The sequence below is a fragment of the Eptesicus fuscus genome, chromosome 12 (genome assembly GCF_027574615.1).
Source record: "Eptesicus fuscus isolate TK198812 chromosome 12, DD_ASM_mEF_20220401, whole genome shotgun sequence".
NCBI lineage: Eukaryota > Metazoa > Chordata > Mammalia > Chiroptera > Vespertilionidae > Eptesicus > Eptesicus fuscus.
This window is the reverse complement of record NC_072484.1, coordinates 28,003,792-28,023,391: the sequence shown is the minus strand read 5'-3', so window position 1 is coordinate 28,023,391 and position 19,600 is coordinate 28,003,792.

Sequence of the window (19,600 nt, the reverse complement as noted above, 5' to 3'; positions counted from 1 at the left end):
TTCTAAGCAGAAATTATTAAAGATAAAAGCAGAAATAAATAAACTGAAAACAAAACCCAACTTGACCAATCAAACCAAATGCTAATTCATTGAAGGAAAAACAACAAAATGAACATTTAAAAAAAGTGTTATCAAATAATAAAAAAGAGACAATAAAAATAACAATGTATAGATATCTAAGAGAAAAAATACTAGGCACAACTTTATAGCAATAAATTTGAAAATTTAGAAAAAAAGAGATATGATATTTGTGAATGAAATACAAATGCCCAATAAATATATGAAAAGATAGAAAACATTATAGTTTCGAAAGCAAGTTTGGTTTCGTTATAAGGACTAGTTAGTTCCTAACAGACTGGGAGACCCAGGAATAGGATGACCTGTGTTAGAAAGGGAACAGCACGGGCTCAGATACTGGCTGAGACACCAGCTGTCAGCAGCAATGAGGCTGGTGCTTTGGGGGAACTAGACCAAAGAATTCTCTGTTTCTTTGACTTCCATGATCCACCTCCTTGGCTGTTTGTTTTTCCCAATGGCCCTGGTTGTTATGGGCAGCAGGGTTGCTCTGATGGCCTCTTAAAGAGGAGGGGGCAGAGGAGGGTCAGTGGGTGTGGCGTGTTTGCCTGGCTCTAGAAGGAGCCAGACAGGGGTCTCTCTCTTTTGATTTCTTTTTAAAAAATATATATTTTTATTGATTTTGAAAGCAAGGGACAGGAAGAGAGAGATAGAAACACCAGTGATGATAATCATTGACCAGCTGCCTCCTGCATGCCCCCCACTGGGGATGGAGCCTACAACCCGGGCACATGCCCTGACCTGGAATCTAGTGGTGACCTCCTGGTTCACAGGTCGACACTCAAGAACTGAGCCACACCACCAGGCAAAGCAGAGGTCTCTTAACACCAGCAGCGTCCCAGTTTCCCTGGACACAAGTTGGTGGGAATGCTTCTGGAATAACTGGGCTCAGGTCAATGCCTGTCTAACGACTGGACTCTGGGGCAGGACTCCAGCATGAATGAGAGAAAGTGACCAGCCCACAGACTGGACACATATGCTGTGACTCACCAGTTGTGTGGGGCACAGGCTACATCCCTTCCATGCCAGATACCACAACTGTAGGCAAGCTTGAAGCTGCAGTGGAAATGGGCAGTGCCATGCTGGCGGTGGGCTGCATTAGAAACCCCTGTCCCTGTGAGGACCGGAGAAGCAGGGGCTGACCTGAGCAAGGGTGGAGAGGGGCCACCATATAATGGAAAGAGCCCACAAAGTTTCCCAGCTTTGGCATTCTGCTCAGGCTCTGCCCTCATCCCCAGTTCCATTCTGCCCACACACCCACACCAGCCCAGACTGCGAAACCTCACAGCCTTGCCCGGAAATAGGCCAGTCATAGGCAGTAAACCAAGTAGGTGACACATCATTGCCACACTGCCAGGCCTCCTTCTAATGGGGCTGGGACTGGCCTTGGGCCATTCCACCAGCCAGTCAGGGTGGAGTCCCTCTTCTTGGAAGTCACTGACTTCCCTGATGAAGGATGTGAAATGCTCCTTTGTCCTCATAGAGTTTTGGAGCATCCCAGAAATGGCAAGATCGGGAAGCACTTAAAACTGCACTTCGTTAAAAACAAAAACATCAGCCCTGTTAGAGCATCATCCTGATACTCTAAGGTTGCTGGTTAGATTCCCAAATCAGGGCACACACAAGAATCAACCAACGAATGCATAAGTGGAACAACAAATCAATGTTTCTCTTTCTCTCTCTCTCTCTCTCTCTCTCTCTCTCTCTCTCTCTCTCTCTCTCTCTCTCTCTCAAAACCAATAAATAAAAATTTTAAAACACACATAAAAACCCCCAAAGAACATACCCAAATAACTTCCTTCCTGTGTTACTCAGACCTATGATTCACTTGGTTTACACCTTGAATGTTTCTGGGATCAGACAGAACAACACTGACCTGGGTCAGCTCTCACTACCCCTTGCGGACATGAACTTGTTCATCTCCCCTCTGACCTCTTTGTTTCCAATCTCCTGCCTTGACTTCTAGGGTTCCCAGCTGCAAACAGTACAATCTGACCCCCTGTTGAAAGCTTCTAGGTGCTCCCATTAACCTGTAGCTGGTCTCAGTCTGAGTTCCTGCAAAAGTTGATTCTGGGTGCGGGTAGTTTGTTTGGAAGTGATTCCAGGAGAAAGTGGGCATGTGACAGAGGGAAGGAAGAGAACCTAAGGAAGTTATCTCGATCACCTGAAATCTCACTGTGAGAGCACAGCCCAGCTCACCTACTCTGCCATATTCATTCCAGGTGAGCTAAGGGCTGGCAGGTGACAGGTGGCATTCTTCCACCACAATGGCTCCACTCATCCAGGTGGAAAGCAGTATTTGATTAGTGAGTGGGACAAGACTCAACAAATATCTGCAGAAAACCTGGCAGGTTTTGTTGGTTGTTATTGTTGTTGGTTGCTCTGGAGCAAGTGCAGCAGAGGAAGAGAAAAAGCCTTCTCAGAAGATGTGTGGGATTTCCTGTTGTCTGTTTTTCCTTTTTGGCTAGGAGCTGACAATGCCCCATTTTCAGGAGAATGGAACAAAGTGGTTGTCAGGAGGTAGTCAAAAGATAGATGATCATATCCTTAGATGCCTCAGAAGTGACGGTGAAACTTGGAACTGGGAATATATTTGACTCCAGCCATTAGTGACAGTCTCGGCTCAGGAAGAATGCATCACTGGGCTGTATGTGTTCACTGTCGAGCAGGGGCAAGAGAAGAACACAAATACACAGACAGATGCAGATAAAGGAGCAGATATGTGGAGACAGGGAGATGGAGAAAGACAGGCATGAATATACACATAAGGATATATAGACTTATATAGTGATATATATTGCAAGATGGATATAGACACCGATATGTTCATTTAGAGAAAGATATACAGAAAAATAAAAGAGGTGTTTTATATGTATATGAGAGTTTATTTACCTATTCATGGTGAGGTTGCAGGTAGATATTTTTCCTTTTTGCTTATCTAATATATTCTTTCTAAAAAATATATATGTTGCCCTAGCTGGTTTGGCTCAATGGATAGAGCATCGGCCTGTGGACTGAAGGGTCCCAGGTTGGATTCCAGTCAAGGGAACACACCCGGGTTGCGGGCTCGATCTCCAATAGGGGGTGTGCAGGAGGCAGTCCATCAATGCTTCCCTTTCATCATTGATGATTCTATATCTCTCTTCTTCCTTCCTCTCTCTGAAATCAATAAAAATATATCTATATGTGTGTACACACACACATATATCTATATCTATCTATATACATACATACACACACATACACACACACACACATACTAGAGGCCCGGTGCATGAAATTCGTGCACGGAAGGGGGGGTGTCCCTCAGCCCAGCCTGCACCCTCTCCAATCTCGAGGGATGTCCGACTGCCCTCTCCCAGCTGGCAGTGGGACATCTCTCTCACAATCCAGGGCTGCTGGCTCCCAACTGCTCCCCTGCCCGCCTTCCTTATTGCCCCTAACTGCTTCTGCCTGCCAGCCTGATCATCCCCTAACCACTCCCATGCCAGCCTGATTGATGCCTAACTGCTCCCCTGCCAGCCTGTTTGCCCCCAACTTCCCTCCTCTGCCGCCTGGTCACCCCTAACTGCCCTCCCCTGCAGGGTTGATTGCCTCCAACTGCCCTCCCTTGCAGGCCTGGTCCCTCTCAACTGCCCTCCCCTGCTGGCCATCTTGTGGTGGCCATCTTGTGTCCATATGGGGGCAGGATCTTTGACCACATGGGGGCAGCCATATTGTGTATTGGAGTGATGGTCAATCTGCATATTACTCTTTTATTAGATAGGATAGAGGCCTGGTGCACGGGTGGGGGCCAGCTGGTTTGCCCTGAAGGATGTCCCAGATCAGGGTGGGGGTTCCCTTGGGGCGTGGGGAGGCCTGAGCAAGGGGCCTGTGGTGGTTTGCAGGCCAGCCATGCCCCCTGGCTACCCAAGCGGAGGCCCTGGTATCTGGAATTTATTTACCTTCTGCAATTGAAACTTTGTAGCCTGGAGCGGAGCCAAGCCTCCTGCTCACTCCGTGGCTGGCAGCCATTTCTGTTGGAGTTTATTATCCTTCTATAATTGAAACTTTGGCCCTGACTGGTTTGGCTCAGTGGATAGAGCGTTGGCCTGTGGACTGAAGGGTCCCAGGTTCGATTCCTGTCAAGGGCATGTACCTTGGTTGTGGGCACATCCCCAATAGGGGGTGTGCGGGAGGCAGCTGATCAATGTTTCTAACTCTCTATCCCTCTCCCTTCCTCTTTGTAAAAAATCAATAAAATATATTTAAAAAAAAAAAAAGAAACTTTGTAGCCTTAAGCGGAGGCCTGGGCCAGCCAGGGTGTGTGGAAAGCTTTGCTTCTTCCATTGCCGGGGGCAACCCTAGCCTCCTGCTCTTTCCAGCTCCGTGGCTGCCGCCATTTCTGTTTGGATTTGTTTACCTTCTATAATTGAAACTTTGTAGCCTTGAGTGGAGGCTTAGGCTGGCAAGGGCAGGCGGAAAGCTTGGCTTCCTCCGTTGCCTGGGAAACCCAAGCCTCCCTCCTGCTCTCTGTGGCTATAGTCATCTTGGTTGGGTTTATTTGCATACTCGCTCTGATTGGCTGGTGGGCATGGCTGGTGGGAGTAGTGGAGTGATGGTTAATTTGCATATTACTCTTTTATTAGGTAGGATATGTTTATTGATTTCAGAGAGAAAGGGAGAGAGAGAAAGAGATAAAAACATCAATGAAGAGCCCTAGCTGGTTTGGCTCAGTGGATAGAGCGTCAGCCTGTGAACTGAAAGGTCCCAGGTTCGATTACAGTCAAGGGCACATGCCCGGGTTGTGGGCTCGATCCCTAGTGGGGGACTTGCAGGAGGCAGCAGATCCATGATTCTCTCTTATCATGGATGTTTCTATCTCTCTCTCCCTCTTCCTTCCTCTCTGAATCAATAAAAATATATATTTTTAAAAATCAATGAAGAGAGAGAATTATTGATCAGCTGCCTCCTGCATGCCCCCTACTGGGGATCAAGCCTGAAACCCGGGCATGTGCCCTTGACCAGAATCAAACCCAGGACCCTTTAGTCCACTGGCTGACGCTCTATCCACTGAGCCAAACCAGCTGAGATGCAAAATTGTTAAAATCATGTTAAGTAATATTAGGTATGCAGGGAATGTGGGGTGGGGATTTGAAAAGGGCAGAGCGGGTACCGCCACTGTTTCTGCCATGATAATAGGCAGTTCTTGGACGAGAATGGACCTCATTTCAAGGTTTACTCAGGTCTCTCATACAATTCCCAGCCAGGTTAGAAGGTGCTTTCTTTAATCAGAGCAAAGCAATCATGGTTAACAGAGCATAATTAATATTTCTTTTTTTTTAACAGCTAAATAGTATTTTTAAAAATATATATATTTTATTGATTTTTTACAGAGAGGAAGGGAGAGGGATAGAGAGTCAGAAAAAAAAAAAAAAAACATCGATGGGAGAGAAACATCGATCAGCCGCCTCCTGCACACCTCCCACTGGGGATGTGCCCGCAACCAAGGTACATGCCCTCGACTGGAATCGAACCTGGGACCTTTCAGTCTGCAGGCTGACACTCTATCCACTGAGCCAAACCAGTTAGGGCTAAATAGTATTTCTTTTTAAATTTCTTTATTAATTAAGGTATTACATGTGTCCTTATTTGCTGGGAACCAATTCCAGCATGTCATAATTACAAGAGTTTCACCAAAAGGTTGGTGAAGCTTGGGGAGTTCAACAAGGGTTGAGTCAAATGTAATTACCTGTTGGAATGGCTAAATGGCACTTCCCCCAAACCTGAATAGGATTGTCTGCTGCCAGACAGCTCAGGGCATTTTATTGCCTCCTGTTGGCCAAACACCTGAACAGCTGTAGGCTATTCCCCAATCTGTAAACCTTACCCTTTGAAGTGTATTATCTCCACCTTGCCTTAGGACAAATTGTGTTAATAAAAGCAGGGTCCTGAGTCAAGGAGGGTAGTCTTCTAGCTCCTTTAGCTGAAGATCCTCTGACCCCCAATGCCTTTCAAAATTATTTTTCGTCTTTGGACTTCTTATTGAGTCTACGCATCAGCCCCTTTCTCCAGATTGCTGAACGCTTTGTAAGGCTGGGAGAAGAACCCAGGCACTTATTCCCCCATTACTCCCCCCCCACCCTCAACCCCTACATTCATGCCCTTACCCCCCTGTTGTCTGTGTCCATTGGTTAGGCTTATATGCATGCATACAAGTCCTTTGGTTGATCCATAATTAATATTTCTTATAATTATAGCTAGTCCCCAATATTCTATTTCTGCCCCTAACATAAGTACTCCTCAAGTTTCTTCTCTTTTTTTTTAAAATATATATTTTTTATTGATTTCAGAGAGGAAGGGAGAGATAGAAACATCCATGAGAGAGATTCATTGATTGGCTGCCTCCTGCACGTACCCTACTGGGGATCAAGCCCGAAACTGAGCATGTGCCATTGACCAGAATTGAACCTGGGACCCTTCAGTCTGCAGGCTGATGCTCTACCCACTGAGCCAAACCAGCTAGGGCTCAAGATTCTTCTTTGAAATGTTTTCTGGCTATTATCATGCCTTTACTTTCTAGATAGATTTGAGAATCACTTTGTCAAGTCCTCTTTACCCCTCCTATGTGATATTTATTAGAACGGAATACATCTCTTTACAATATGGTATTTACTACTTTAATAAAATCTTTTTTAAGTCAAGTGTCTCAGTAAGGTTTTGTGATTTTCTTCAACTTTATTCAGTAACTTTCTATTAATTTGATCTCCAAATCTTTTGTTTCATAGTGTTAACGAAAAAACCATTGAAACCTGTAAAGAATTTTAGTGAGTTTATTTGAGCCAAAATGTCGACATATGCCGGGAAGCAGAATCTCAATGAATTGAGATAATGCTCCGAAGAAATGGTGTGTTACATCTGTATTTATACATTGCCATCAGAGGAGGGACATAGGTCGGCTACATGAAACTCATTGGTGATGGATTAAGGAGGTGGGATAAAGTCAACCGGTGGGAAACCCCTGGGATTGGATAAAAAGCAAAATGATGGACACATACTTAGGTGGGTACAGGAACAATTAACATGATAATGAAGGAATTTGAAGTATCTATCCCGGCGCCCACCACATTTGGTTGTGCCCCAGGGGCTCCAGCAAAAGAAGGAAGTTACAAGTTACCCAGACATCTCACAGACATCTCACAGATATGTTATCTTAGAGGCAAAAAGGCAAATGGGCTCAGGAAAGATCTAAGTTGTCTTTTTTGCATCTATGATAACATACCTTTGGAATGTCAGGATAACTTGTAACTTCCCTTTTTCCAGACCCCTCAGGGCACAACCGATGCACCTGGGCTGTGACCACAAATTTCCTCATTGTTATTATTATCATGTTAATTATTGACTGTTAACACCTAAGTAGCCAGCACTCATCTATGTAAAAGAGGCATCTATCAATCATTTTACTTTTTATCCAACCCCAGAGGTCCTTTCTCCCACCTCCCTAATCTATTACCAATGGATTTCACATAACCCACTAAAGTTTCCTCCTTTGATTGTAATTTATAAAACAATGCAAAAAAAACTGCTATTCTCCAGAGCATTATCTCAATACCTTGAGACTCTGCTTTCTGGAAATTGTCCACAGTTTGGCTCAAATAAACTCACAAAAATTCTTTATAGGTTTGAATGTTTCTTACTTTAACAGTTTGTTACTATTCATCCAACTGAACTCTCTTATTGGCAATCTCTTAGTTTTTATAGATTGCATTCTATTTATTTACAAATCATAATTAGTCTCTTGCTATCTTCATTAAAAAATTTTTTTATACTTCTCATTTCTGCAGCAAGAGTGAAACTACAGTTGTTAACTGTACAATTTTCATTTCCACTATTTTCTCTGACCTCCAGACCACTTCTCTCCAGTCTGGCAGCAGCTACAGTATTCTCCGCCTACTGGCTTAGGAAAGGGATGACACAGAAGAATGCACAGGAAAAGAAAGTCAAATTCTGGGAATTTTCAGTTTCCAATGTCTTTATCAGACTTAGAAGAGCAGATGAGGTGACTGAGCCTTTATATCAGGTTACTCAGTGTGACCTCTGGACCACTGCTGGTCCATGAGCTCTTAAGGACAGATATTGAGAGCAAGAATTTAGAAACTTTTATAGCAATTTGATGTTGCCACAATATCCAAATGCAGGAGTGGCAGACTCATCTTATTGAACAGTGTATAGGTCGCCCTGACCTGTTTGGCTCAGTGGATAGAGCGTCGGCCTGTGGACTGAAGGGTCCCAGGTTCGATTCCAGTCAAGGGCATGTACCTTGGTTGTGGGCACATACCCAGCAGGAGGTGTGCAGGAGGCAGCTGATTCGATGTTTCTCTCTCATCGATGTTTCTAACTCTCTCTCTCCCTTCCTCTCTGTAAGAAATCAATACAATATATTAAAAAAAAAAAAAAAGAACAGTGTATAGATCAAAAACATTAATCCGTGACAATTGGAAGTAAAACGAAAGGATCTTCACCACAGATTGTTTGATCTTTAGTTAATGTGCTTCGCTTTGGTGCTTCTTTAGATTAACTGAAAGGCTCTGGACTCAGAGAAGAGGAGTTAGAAGGAACCAAGTCGGTTGAAAATTTCAGTGTCCCCCACATCCTGTGCCCCTCCCCCAGAAGCCCAAGCATTGCCATAAATGGAGGGCGGGGGGCGGGGAGTGGAAAGGGAAAGCTGCCAAGAGGAGAACAAGTGATATCCTTGACAGACTGGGAAATTGGAATCGGAAGGAACTCATGCCCTTTTTCTAAGCAGAGCCTGGGAAGCAGCAAGTTCCTATCATTTCTTTGAGAAATGAAAAGGCTATGATAGGCAGAGCTGGACAGCTGGATTGGAGACAGCCCACACAGTTCCCACGCACCCCATCATGGGGCTGGGAGCGGCAGTATAATTTCTTGTGTTCAGAAGGAGCCTAAAGGCAGTAAAGAACCTTGGACACTCACTAGGTAGGCATATGAGCCAACTCATGCTCTTATGTGCCCAAGTGGGGTGCAGGAGCCGAGAGATAGAGACCTCAAGAAAATGAGGCGAGAATAAGGACAACACCACAGCTACTGTTAGGTCTGATCAAATAATTGAATCAACACCCATCCCCCTGGGAACTGACCTTTAGGCTTCACAACCGACATTCCTTTTTGCTAAGACCACATTCCACTTGCTGAGACCAGAATCTGTCCCCTCAGGACTGGCCCAGAGAATTCTCTGCCCAGAAAAAGCCCGCTTAGAGACCTTTAAAATCTTTGACTCCCTGTCACTGGGTGCTGGCACCATTTTTGGGCTCAGCCCATCTGGTTTTCCAGATGACCTAATAAATTCATAATTCTTTACCCCTTTCGGCCTCGTGCGTTCCTCCTTTGGCGACCCTAACAGCTACCTGTATGGACCGACACCTGAGGTCTAAACAAAATAAAGTACATCTCAGAAAATGCTAGTGTGGACACACAATAGCCAGATGCTTTTCTTCCCTGGAGGCCCTGAGACTGCTGGACCCCCGTTCTCCAACAGAGATGGCAAACCTGGCAGGAAAGAGTATACTCATAATGATGGAGTAAATTTTAATCACCTAAGAGATTTGATGACTCATGATTGAAATTCATGGGAATAATTTAATTTAAAAATTTTTTTATTGATTTTAGAGAGGAAATGAGAGAGAAAAACAAACACATAGATTTTTTTGTTCCACTTATTTATGCATTCCTGTATAATTTATGCATTCCTTGGTTGCTTCTTGTATGTCAGGGATGAAACCTGCAATCTTTGCCTATTGGGACAATGCTCTAACCAACTGAGGACTCCAGCCAGGGCTATTTTATTTTTAAATTTTTATTTTTATTGATTTTTAGAGAGAGAGAAAGGGGGAGGAGAAAGAGAAACATCAATGTGAGAAACATTTATTGGTTGCCTTCCACATGCACTCTGACTGGGGATTGAACCGGAAACCCAGGCGTGTGCCCTGACCAGAAATCGAACTGGCAACCTTTTGGTGCAGGGGACAACACTCAACCAACCAACTAAGTCACACTAGCCAGGGCTTCAATGGAATTATTATTTTTAAATATATTTTATTGATATTTTACAGAGAGGAAGGGAGAGGGAGAGTTAGAAACATTGATGAGAGAGAAACATAGATCAGCTGCCTCCTGCACACCCCCTACTGGAGATGAGCCCACAACCAAGGTACATGCCCTTGACCGGAATCGAACCCAGGACCCTTGAGTCCGCAGGCCGAGGCTCTATCCACTGAGCCAAACCAGTCAGGGCTTCAATGAAATTATTTTAAAAAGCAGAAAAAATTGGAACACTTTCTTCCAAACTTGAGTATATGAACTGAGATTGATGTCTGCTTTTGCTTTGTTTAACCAGAATGACGAATATTAGTACCTTTACCTGTTTGCTGATTTTAATAGAAAAGCATCTGGTATTTTACTGTATGGCATTTGCTACTGATTTTTTTAATAATGTTAAGAAATATCTGCCTATATGAAGTTGGCTAGAGAGATTTAATTTGTTTTATTAAATCAGGAATAGATGCACAATCTTATCTAACTAGAGGCCCAGCGCACTAAATTCGTGCATGGGCATAGTCCCTAGGCCTGGCCTGCGATCAGGGCCATCTTCCCTCTCCCCACCACCACCCACCCCCAGGTTCCCCATTCACCATTGGGTGATCGGAGCCTGCCAGCCGGGGGAAGAGACCTAGAGGTTGGCCAGCAGGCCCCAATCAGGTGATCGGGGCCTGCGGGCTGGGGGCAGCTCCTGCATTGAGCGTCTACTCCCCTGGTGGTCAGTGTGCGTCATAGTGACCAGTCACTCCATCATTCAGTCGATTTGCCTAATACCCTTTTATTATATAGGATGCCTTTTTGGCATCTGTCAAGAGGGTCATATAATTTTTCTCCTATAACTTATTAAGGTAATGAAGTACAGAATAGATTTTCTTAATATACCTTTGACTTTGCCTGTGTTTAACCTACAGTTGTATTTGATCTTAAAATTTACTTACAATTTTAAGATCAACATTCATTAGTGAATTTGGTGTGTGCTTTTTAAAACATTTATTTGGCCCTAGCTGGTTTGGCTCAGTGGATAGAGCATCAGCCTGCAGACTGAAGGGTCCCAGGTTCAATTCTGGTCAAAGGCATATGCCTGGATTGTAGGTTCGATCCCTAGTAGGTGGCATGCTGGAGGCAGCCGATCAATGATTCTCTCATCATTGATGTTTCTATCTCTCTCTCCCTCTTCCTTCCTCCCTGAAATAAAATACATTTCATTTCCATTTTTAAACTCTTAAAGTTGTACCCAATAATCTCTTCCAAGGGTCTACCCCTGAATCCTGTTTCATCGAAAAACACTATTCTTAGAGTCCAGGTGGCCACCTCTAATGTCCTCTCTAATCTCATCACATAAGTGACTCATCTTTTCGTACTCTTCCCGTTACTGAAGCAACTCTCCAATTCTCCTGCTCCATTTTATTTTTGTATTCCTAAATCTTTTCATGAGCCAAATGCTTCTTCTCATCTTTACCCAGAGGAGTCTGTTTTGGTACAGTTTCAGGAGTTTCATGGGTTTGATCAAAGATGGGTTTCCTGTTTTAATCTTCTAGTCTCAGAGAAGAAAAGTTATACTTTCTCTGGACTTACTTGTGAAGAGAAGGGCTGGACCCTCAATAGGCTAGACTCTTTCCCATGGCATAGAGCGGTCTTCAACATCTCACCGGCCTGCATTCCCTCCTTAAGCCCACCTGTTACAACCTACCAGCCATAAAGAAGTCAGACAGTTCTCAGACCACATCTGCTCTGTTACCTCTTACCATGCTGCCCCACCCATCCAGGATGCCCGTGTCATGCTTCTTGACTTGGGAGGTGCTTCCTTGAGTTTTCATTTTTATGATAATTATTTAAGCCATACATTTATGTTTCATGTACTTTTCTGTACAGGTATTATATTTCACAATGAAAAGGGTTTAAAAAGCATCTATACATATGCATTGTTTTCTGGAGGAATACAATGGCAAACTGTTAATGGGGGGGGGAGGGGTGTCTTTAATCTTAATACAATTTTCAAAGCCCAGAGAATGACCACATGGCAGGAAAACCCTGGGCTGACAGCAAATGACCAGAGGCACTCTCACAGTCTTGGCTATGTCCAGAGAGATTTCAACATGCAGCTTTCTCCTTCCTGGACCACAGACAACCATGCCTTGACCTGATGCCTTCTACCCTCATTGCAGACTGTCAGTCACTCACAGGGTTTTGAACCCCAGGACCTAATCTTTGCCAAGTCTGGCTCTGCACATTCCAGGGGCTTTTAAGGTCTCAAGAGCAACTGGACTTAAAATTCTTTTAAAAAGTTTCTTCAAACACAATTAGTTCTAATTAAATTTTCCTTAAAAAAAAAAAAAGACAGTGTTTTCAATGGGAATTTGAGGTTTGAAAAGGTGGGAAGCTATTCCTGTTTGAGTGTCTAAAATATATGTATTGAGCACTTTTGGTATATAAGTCAATGAGTAAAGTACCTGTGTCTCCTAAGTTGGCTAGGTCAGCAGACGTGTGAGCAAGGGCCAAAGAACCAAGTCTAATAACTGAGACAGTGTACTGATGATTGAAGGCTAAGCATGTGGAATGACACTGTTGATATAAACTCATCTGAATATGGGTGGTGGGAACTCAGCAGACTTTAGGCCCTGTAAGGGTCTTGAGGAGAAGGGAACATGAGTACCAGCAAAAGGCCTGTAGTAGGGAAAACATGCAAGAAAGCAGGAAGAAGGTATATGAAAACAGGGCCAAACACAAGGACTATGTGAGGCAAGAGGAACAAGATCAGGGCTCAGGTACTAGAATCATAACTCATTTTCCATTCCATTTGTGGCACAGACATGAGAGAAAAATGTTTGTGCAGCCCTTGCCGGTTTGGCTCAGTGGATACAGCGTCGACCTGCAGACTGAAGGATTCTGAGTTCAATTCTGGTCAAGGGCACATGCCCAGGTTGCGGGCTTGATCCCCAGTAGGGGGCGTGCAGGAGGCAGCCAAGCAATGATTCTCTTTCATCACTGATGTTTCAATCTCTCTCTTCTTCTCCTTCTCTGAAATCAATAAAAATATATTTAAACAAAAGAGTTTATGCATTGCTTTGCTGTGACATTGACAGCCTGGATCCTCTCACCCAGGACGAATCACAGACCCTAGAATCCTGGTAGTCCTAGGAAGAGCAGTTCATCTGCTCAGTGACAAGCAGACTGGGCAGACCCTCTCACTCTGACCTTACTCCCAATTATTACAGAATAATGAATCCTGATCAAAGGGGGAAAACTACAGATGCAACATGATTTTATAATACAGACTCCCCCACTCCCAAACTCAGGGAACTGATGATGCCAAGTAACCTCTAAAAGTGGGGGTAGAGATGAAATATACATGAGTGGATTGGCTAAAGGTCAATTTAAGAATTAGATTTTATGTATTTACTTTATGAAGACATCAAGCTTTTAAAAAAATATATTTTCATTTATTTGAGAGAGAGAGAGAGAGAGAGAGAGAGAGAGAGAGAGAGAGAGAGAGAGAGAGAGAGAAGCATCAGTATGAGAGAGAAACATTGATCAACTACCTCCTTCACTCAACTGACTGGCGATGGAACCCAAAACCTGGGTGTGACCCATAGCCCTTAGGCAGGCAATTCCAATAATAGCCAATCAGCAAGGATGTACATAAAACTAAAAGGTGAAAGTTGCTTCAGCTACCATTGTCTCAACTAGACAGTGGGTGCAGAGCTCTGACCTTTCAGAGCTCAAGGTCTTGTGGACGAAAGGAGTCACATGTTAACCTGACAAGCTCAGGGGAGGCCTGCATGGCAATCTTGCAAACTCAGAGACCTAAGAAAACCACAAAAGATGGTCTGAAAATTAAATATTTAACTACAAACAGGTTATAGTGGGTAGTCATGTCCTAGGCTGATATTTTCCCTGACAAGATCAACTTAGATCTTTACTGAGCCCATTTGCCTTTTTGCCTCTAAGATAACCTATCTGTGAGATTTCTGGGTAACTTGTAACTTCCCTTTTTCTGGAGCCCCTGGGGCACAACCAAATGTGGTGGGTGCCAGGACAGATACCACAAATTCCTTCATTATCATGTTAATTGTCCCTGCACTCACCTAAGTATGTGTCCATCATTTTACTTTTTATCCAATCCCAAGTGTTTCCCATCGCTTTGCTTTATCCCACCTCCTTAATCTATCACCAATGAATTTCATGTAACCCACCTATGTCCCTCCTCTGATTGCAATGTATAAATACAGATGTAACCCGCCATTCTCCGGAGCATTACCTCAATTTGTTGAGGTTCTGCTTCCCAGCATATGTCGACAGTTTGGCTCAAATAAACTCACAAAAATTCTTAAAACAAAAACAAAAACAAAAACAAAACAAAACCTGGGTGTGTGCCCTGACTGGAAATGGAACTGGTGACCTTCAGTATATGGGATGATGCTCAACCAACTGAGCCACACTGGCCAGGGCAACATCAAGCTTTTTAAAAATATGTATGTATACTAGTATATTTTTATTTATTTCAGAAAGGAAGGAAGAGGGAGAGACAGAAACATCAATTAATCATTAATTGGCTGCCTTCTGCATGCCCCCTACTGGGGATGAAGCCCAAATCCTGGGCATGTACCCCAACCGAGCATGAATCAAACCGTGACCTTCTGGTTCATAGGCTGATGCTGAACCACTGAGCCACACCTGCCGAGCAGAACTATTTGACTGTTTAAAAGTATATGCATTGATAATTTTGAGAAAAATAACATTTAAAAAGAAAATTATTGTATTCCTTAGCTGGTCACAACCTAGTCCTATGTCACCGAGGCAACCTTAATATCCAACTCTCTCCATGTCCAGCCTGGGGACCTCAGACCACAGCACTCATTACCAGTTTGGGGCCAGCCCAAGTTTCCCTCCCACCTGCCCTTCCCAGAGCCTGCTGAGTCTCCTTTCCTCTCCAATCCACATAGCAGAGCAACAATTCTCTAAGTTACTCATTTATTAATATTACTTATTACATTTGTTAGCTAGTTCCAGTATGGATCTTTTTCCTTAAGTAAATTGCAAACTTCTGAAGCAAGTGGATGAATCCTTTTTGATACCTAGCAAAGTCTATAGTAGGTGCCCCAAAAATGTTTCATGGATGAACTTAAAAATAGAACTCAAGGTGAATTAAAAGGCAAGTTAAAATAAAACTCCAGAGATAAGACCAAGATTAGATTACAGCTGTGACTGATAATAGTTAAGACAAGTGGAGGAGAGGACCTAATTGTATTTAGAGCTGCTTTTAAAACTCTGTGGTCTATTTTTTGGTTAATATTTAAGTTGACTTGTTTTAATAGAGATATTCTGCCCCCAAAGTACTTTCAAGTATCAAGTTCGGTGACCCAGGCTTTGGTGAGTAAATGTGGGTCCACCCTGCCAACACCCTATATGACTTAATAGACTTTATGCCTGCTTTGTTTTTCAAGATTGCAAAGTCCTAATCTCTTTGCTTTGACAAATTAACTCTTTTTATTGCCAATCCACGAGATAAGACCAAAAGAGAGAGAAGACTCCAGCCCCTTGAAGGAGGCAGGGTACACATATCTAGGAGAGAAACAGTGGAAGATCACCTCTAGGCAATGTTCAGAATGAGCAGGATTCCTTGATCTTGCACCAGAATCATTCCATGGCTCTCCTGGTCTCACGGTGAGTGGTTTCATTCACCATTAAATGGGGAAAACTTGGCATTTTTCTGACATCCCCAAGAAAGGGAAACTTGAGCTCTCAGCAACTCCTTTGTCAGTAAGTCTTAACCCTTTGCACTCGCTTGCTTTTTTCTCGATTCCTTTATTCTACTCGGGATTTAATTTTTTAAATACCCCAGATTTTACAAAGCGCGGCAGTAGAATAAAAAACTGGAGTTTCTTTTCATACAAACTTATTTATTTGGATTTTTTTATATTTCAAATTATTGATACATTCAAGAGTATAAAAAGAGCTGCTACCGATGCTAACGGTGTCAAGTCACACTCGACATTCGAGTGCAAAAGGTTAAAACGTTCAGATCACAACTACAGGGATAGGAGCCTGTGGCTATGTCCAGAGAGGGATCTGACTTACCCCAGTTCATCATGGTCACTCTTCTCACCCGGTGCAAGTTGTTCTCTCAATTCTGCTAGGCCAGTGGTCGGCAAACTGCAGCTCGCGAACCACATGTGGCTCTTTGGCCCCTGAGTGTGGCTCTTCCACAAAATACCACGTGCGGGTGCGCACGTACAATGTGATTGAAACTTCGTGGCCCATGCGCAGAAGTCGGTTTTCGGCTCTCAAAAGAAATTTCAATCGTTGTACTGTTGATATTTGGCTCTACTGACTAATGAGTTTGCCGACCACTGTGCTAGGCCAAACACCCTCCTAAGCTATGTTGGTGATTCTGCTGCTTCTATCTTTTCAGTTGTATGAGGATATTAATCATGTGGGTGGTGGTCTCAGAGCAAAATCTGCAGATACTAATCCTATCAAAAACCCTCTTAAAGGATTAGCATCTTGGCCAAGAAAGTTGATCCTTCAGACGAGCATTTTCTAGCTTTCTCTTCTCAAGTTAGTGAAAGGAATGAACAAAGTGAGGCATCAGTCACAGACAGGGAGGGAATCCAGCACCTCCAGGGTCAGGCTAAACTCCTGAGCCACCAGGCCTACCTTCCACAGAAACCAAGAGAAATAGATCTTGCCTTCCTTCCCTTGGCCTTCAGAGCATCCAAGTGTGCTTCCAGTCCTGCCATGGACCCTCCCCACCCATGGGGATTGTTCTGATTTATCATTGCTCACAAAAAAAGACCTTCACAAAGCTCCTTGCATTATTTCCATGCCATTTCTGTCAAAGGGCCTCAGGACTCTGGGAGTTATTTTAGCTGGAGAATAATGGTGGATGGAGGAGGGGCTATACCGTTGGGTGCATCCCACTCCCAGCCATTGGCTGCCAGGAGATAGTCTCAGAGTGAGAAAATGGACTAGAAGGTGCAGGGTATCCCAGATCAGTGCTTCTTAGACACTAACATGCAAAGGACCCTCTGGAGATCATGTTAAATGCAGGTTATGATTTAGCAGAGCTGGGGCAAATTCTGCATTTCTAAGGAGGTCCCAGGTGATGTTGATGCTGCTGGTCCACGGACCACTCTGAAAAGCAAAGGGGCAAGACTGAGGAGAGGAAGTGCAGAAAGAGGTAAAAATGGAAACCATGGAGAGATCAGAGAGGGAAGGACAAGGTCCAGGAGAGCTAGTCTGATGAAGCTCCAGTGCATTACCTCGTCTTCACAGCCTTCCCTGCAGGGCCTCCCGGGGAGGGGCCTCTGTGGCCCACCTGTCGGCTACAGTGGGGTGCTTTTGTCCTCCCCGATTCCCTCTTGTTCCAGAGAAGGACTGGAGCACACAGCCTCCCAGGCCCAATTGCACACTGGAGGAGGAGGGTCAGGGGATGGGGACCTCCCACCTTCCAGTAGGCAGTTCTGTCAAAGAAGAGAGCTCTGCCTTGGCTGGGGCTGACTGCCATGCTGGCTCAGGCCCTTAGCTCTGGGGTAGTTTCGCCATGGAGCAGCCGGGTCTTCAGGTTGGCCTAGGGAAAAACTGATGGGCTCTCCTCTTCCTCAGCTTCAACCCTGGCACTACTGCTTGAAGCCAAAGTCTGACCTTCACTTTCTCAAGGGGCAGCTTCCATTTACTGGGTGGTTACTATGTGCCAGGCTCTGTGTAAAGCACTCTCCCACAGTTTCTTTTTTTCAACTTTTATTTATTGATTTTAGAGAGGGAGAGAGAAACAATGATTTGTTGTTCCACGTATTTATGCATTCACTATGGCCCAGACTGGAGATTGAACCTGCAATCTTACCTATTGGACAACACTCTAAACCAACTGAGCTACCCGGCCAAGGCCCACATCGTTTTATTTAATCCTCACAATTACTCTATGAGGTAGGAACTGGTTTATGCCACTTTACAAGAGGAAACTGAGGCCCAAGAGGTAATTTGCCCAATACCTTGTAGCTAATATATAGTCTATGCCTTCCCACATTGGCACTAAACCATGACTGAATCACACACCTGTGAGACCAGGAGTCTAGGAGAGAAGCCTCAGGAAAGAAATATATATATATACTAGAGGCCCGATGCAGGAAATTCATGCAAGAGTAGGTCTTCCCCCAGCTGCCCGCACTGGCTTCCCTCTGGCACCTGGGGTTCCCTAGCAGCCCCAGCTTAGTCAGGAAGGTCGTCCTGTCTAATTAGCATACTATGCTATTATTATTATTATAGATTTTTATTTCAGAGAGGAAGGGGAAGGGAGAGATAGAAACATCAATGCTGAAAGTCATTGATCCGATGCTTCCTGTATGCCCCCCTACTGTGGATCGAGCCCACAACCTGGGCATGTGTCTTGACCGGGAATCAAGCCGTGACCTTCTGGTTCACAGGTCAACTCTCAACCTCTGAGCCACTCCAGCCAGGCTCAGGAAAGGAATTTAGATGACAGAGCTAGGTAACTAAAGTGACCTGATTTGGTTTATGACCCTTTGAAGGTCAGCAAAGTCAAGGCTATGATTATCCCTCTACCAGCTTCTCTCACCACACCAGTAACAGGAGGTTCTTCTGTGCCAGCTAGCAGAACATTGCATAACCTCGGAGGAGGGGACTCACAAGTGGTTGTGAACTGAGCTCACTGTATTTGACTCACTGGGCTGCACCAACTCTGAAGAGTAGATGGCCTGCCAGGCAAGTGATAAAGGCTCATTTAGGAAAGTGTGAATTAAATAGTGCCAGCCATCTGTCCATACATCACAGCAAGTGTCCTGGATGGAAATGCACTCTTGGCTTTGGTTCTTCATCCAATAAACCTAAATGACCACAAGCACTAGCCCATCAGACACTCTGCCCTTAATGAAGAAAATTAACATAAGGTTGGGAATGAAATTAACTAAGCAGTGGTGAGAAGTGCAGTGAACTGCAGAATTCTGCTCAGCCAAAGCTGCTTGGCTACCTTGCTCCAGTTGGTTGTAGTCTCTCAGTAACAAAGAAAAGCCAAAAATAAAGATAATGTGAACCTTGCCATTTTTAAAAACAAAATGAAGGCCAACATATGTGGTTACTAGTTTGTAAACTCTGCTCTTCACTAACCAAACCCTATCTTTTCCTATTGTACCTTCAGCACTTGTCAATTCTTGGCAGAAAGGAAGCAGCCAAAATGTGTCTGGCACACTGACCAGGTGAAGCTCATCCAGAGGCAATGGGTCTGGAATAGCCATCATATGTAGAACAGCTGATGCAATAGGGGAGGACTTTTAAAATATATTTTATTGATGTTTTTACAGAGGAAGGGAGAGGGATAGAGAGTTAGGAACATCCATCAGCTGCCTCCTGCACACCCCCCCACTGGAGATATGCCCGCAACCAAGGTACATGTCCTTGACCGGAATCAAACCTG